This window comes from Salvelinus fontinalis, unplaced genomic scaffold, assembly GCF_029448725.1.
Source record: "Salvelinus fontinalis isolate EN_2023a unplaced genomic scaffold, ASM2944872v1 scaffold_0040, whole genome shotgun sequence".
In the NCBI taxonomy this organism is placed as follows: Eukaryota; Metazoa; Chordata; class Actinopteri; order Salmoniformes; family Salmonidae; genus Salvelinus; species Salvelinus fontinalis.
Genome location: NW_026600249.1, coordinates 70,897 through 75,000, shown reverse-complemented (window position 1 = coordinate 75,000; position 4,104 = coordinate 70,897).

The following is a 4,104-nucleotide window of genomic DNA, read 5'->3' as shown; positions in this document are numbered from 1 at the left end:
CTCTCTCTCTCTCTCTCTCTCTCTCTCTCTCTCTCTCTCTCTCTCTCTCTCTCTCTCTCTGTGTCTCTCTCGCTCTGTCCCACCTCTCTCTCTCTCTCTCTCTCTCTCTCTCTGTCTCTCTCTCTCTCTCGCTCTGTCCCACCTCTCTCTCTCTCTCTCTCTCTCTCTCTCTCTCTCTCTCTCTCTCTCTCTCTGTCTCTCTGTCTCTCTCTCTCTCTCTCGCTCTCTCTCTCTCTCTCTCTCTCTCTCTCTCTCTCTCTCTCTCTCTCCTCTCTCTCTCTCTGTATCTCTCCTGCTCTGTGCCACCTCTCTCCCTCTCTCTCTCTCTCTCTCTCTCTCTCCTCTCTCTCTAGAAGTACTAGCTGTGAGGATCAGATCAGAATCAGGTCTACATTAGAAGCAGCCTCTAAATACAGTTTCCTGGACAGACAGAGATAGAGACAGAGAGACAGGCAGGCAGGCAGGCAGGCAGGCAGGCAGGCAGGCAGGCAGGCAGGCAGAGAGGCAGGCAGGCAGGCAGACAGGCAGGCAGAGAGAGAGAGGCAGGCAGAGAGAGAGAGGCAGGCAGGCAGGCAGAGAGAGAGGCAGGCAGGCAGACAGGCAGGCAGGGAGAGAGGCAGGCATAGAGACAGGCAGGCAGGCAGAGAGAGAGAGGCAGGCAGAGAGAGAGGCATTCAGGCAGAGAGACAGGCAGGCAGAGAGAGAGGCAGGCAAGCAGGCAGACTGGCAGGCTGAGAGGCAGACAGAGAGAGAGGCAGAGAGACAAGCAGACAGGCAGACAGAAAACCAGGCAGAGAGTGAGGAAGAGACGTCAGAGAGGCAGGAAGAGAGGCAGGCAGGCAAGCAGCTGCAGACACTGTCCTGCTTTTGTGCCCAGGACCTCAATACCTCTTTAGCTGTCAGTCTCACTGTGAGAGGCAAATACACTCCGAGAGGGAGAGAGGGAGAGAGGGAGAGCGGGAGAGCGGGAGAGAGGGAGAGAGGGAGAGGGAGAGAGAGGGAGAGGGAGAGAGGGATACAAACTTGGGAGGGAGAGAGGGATAAACACTCAGAGAGGGAGAGAGAGGGAGGGAGAGAGAGAGAGATGGATAAACACTCAGAGAGGGAGAGAGAGGGAGGGAGAGAGAGAGATGGATAAACACTCAGAGAGGGAGAGAGAGGGAGGGAGAGAGAGGGATAAACACTCAGAGAGGGAGAGAGAGGGAGGGAGAGAGATAGGGATAAACACTCAGAGAGGGAGAGAGGGAGGGAGAGAGGGATAAACACTCAGAGAGGGAGAGAGAGGGAGGGAGAGAGGGATAAACACTCAGAGAGGGAGAGAGAGGGAGGGAGAGAGATTTCACTTGCTTTGGCAATGTGAACATGTTTCCCATGCAAATATAGCCATTTGAATGGAATGGAATTGAGAGGGGGAGAGATGGAAAAGGAGACGGACATAACAGAGTATAACGGGGTGTAACAGGGTATAACAGGGTGTAACAGAGTATACCGGGGTATAACAGGGTGTAACAGGGTGTAACAGGGTGTAACAGAGTATAACGGGGTATAACAGGGTGTAACAGAGTATAACGGGGTGTAACAGGGTGTAACAGGGTGTAACAGGGTGTAACAGAGTATAGCGGGGTATCACAGGGTGTAACAGAGTATAACGGGGTGTAACAGGGTGTAACAGAGTATAGCGGGGTATCACAGGGTGTAACAGAGTATAACGGGGTGTAACAGGGTGTAACGGGGTATCACAGGGTGTAACAGAGTATAACAGGGTGTAACAGGGTGTAACAGAGTATAACGGGGTATCACAGGGTGTAACAGGGTGTAACAGGGTGTAACGGGGTATCACAGGGTGTAACAGAGTATAGCGGGGTATCACAGGGTGTAACAGAGTATAACGGGGTGTAACAGGGTGTAACAGGGTGTAACAGAGTATAACGGGGTATCACAGGGTGTAACAGGGTGTAACAGGGTGTAACGGGGTATCACAGGGTGTAACAGAGTATAGCGGGGTATCACAGGGTGTAACAGAGTACAACAGGGTGTAACAGGGTGTAACGGGGTATCACAGGGTGTAACAGAGTATAACAGGGTGTAACAGAGTATAACGGGGTATCACAGGGTGTAACAGGGTGTAACAGGGTGTAACAGAGTATAACGGGGTATCACAGGGTGTAACAGGGTATAACGGGGTATCACAGGGTGTAACAGAGTACAACGGGGTGTAACAGGGTGTAACAGAGTATAATAGGGTATAATAGGGTATAATAGGGTGTAACAGGCTTTAATAGGGTATAATATGGTATATTAGGGCGTAACATGGTGTAACGGGGTGTAACAGGCTATAATAGGGTATAATAGGGTGTAACAGGCTATAATAGGGTATAATAGGGTGTAACAGAGTGTAACAGGGTGTAACGGGGTATAATATGGTATAATAGGGTATAATAGGGTGTAACAGGGTGTAACAGAGTGTAACAGGGTGTAACGGGGTATAATATGGTATAATAGGTTATAATAGGGTAATAATTGTGATCGAAAAAGCCTTGGCCTCATGCATGTCAACATCAGAAGCCTCCTGCCTAAGTTTGCCTTACTCACCGCTTTAGCACACTCTGCCAACCCTGATGTCCTTGCCGTGTCTGAATCCTGGCTTAGGAAGGCCGCCAAAAACTCTGAGATTTCCATACCCAACTATAACACTTTCCGTCAAGATAGAACTGCCAAAGGGGGAGGAGTTGCAATCTACTGCAGAGATAGCCTGCAAAGTTCTGTCATACTTTCCAAGTCTATGCCCAAACAGTTTGAACTTCTAATTTTAAAAATTAATCTCTCCAGAAATAAGTCTCTCACTGTTGCCGCCTGCTACCGACCCCCCTCAGCTCCCAGCTGTGCCCTGGACACCATCTGTGAATTGATCGCTCCCCATCTAGCTTCAGAGTTTGTTCTGTTAGGTGACCTAAACTGGGATATGCTTAACACCCCGGCAGTCCTACAATCTAAGCTTGATGCCCTCAATCTCACACAAATCATCAAGGAACCCACCAGGTACAACCCCAAATCCGTAAACATGGGCACCCTAATAGACATTATCCTGACCAACTTGCCCTCCAAATACACCTCTGCTGTCTTCAATCAAGATCTCAGCGATCACTGCCTCATTGCCTGTATCCGCCACGGGTCCACGGTCAAACGACCACCCCTCATCACTGTCAAACGCTCCCTGAAACACTTCTGCGAGCAGGCCTTTCTAATCGACCTGGCCCGGGTACCCTGGAAGGATATTGACCTCATCCCGTCAGTTGAGGATGCCTGGTCATTCTTTAAAAGTTACTTCCTCACCATATTAGACAAGCATGCTCCGTTCAAAAAATGCAGAACCAAGAACAGATATAGCCCTTGGTTCACTCCAGACCTGACTGCCCTCGACCAGCACAAAAACATCCTATGGCGAACTGCGATAGCATCGAAGAGCCCCCGTGATATGCAACTGTTCAGGGAAGTCAGGAACCAATACACGCAGTCAGTCAGGAAAGCAAAGGCCAGCTTTTTCAAGCAGAAATTTGCATCCTGTAGATCTAACTCCAAAAAGTTCTGGGATACTGTAAAGTCCATGGAAAACAAGAGCACCTCCTCCCAGCTGCCCACTGCACTGAGGCTAGATAACACGGTCACCACTGATAAGTCCGTGATAATCGAAAACTTCAACAAACATTTCTCAATGGCTGGCCATGCCTTCCACCTGGCGACTCCAACCTTGGCCAGCAGCCCCGCCCGGCCCGCTGCTACTCGCCCAAGCGTCCCCAGCTTCTCCTTTACCCATATCCAGATAGCAGATGTTCTGAAAGAGCTGGAAAACCTGGACCCATACAAATCAGCTGGGCTTGACAATCTGGACCCCCTATTTCTGAAACTGTCCGCCGCCATTGTCGCACCCCCTATTACCAGCCTGTTCAACCTCTCCTTTGTATCATCTGAGATCCCCAAGGATTGGAAAGCTGCCGCTGTCATTCCCCTCTTCAAAGGGGGAGACACCCTGGACCCAAACTGTTACAGACCTATATCCATCCTGCCCTGCCTAGCTAAGGTCTTCGAAAGCCAAGTCAACAAACA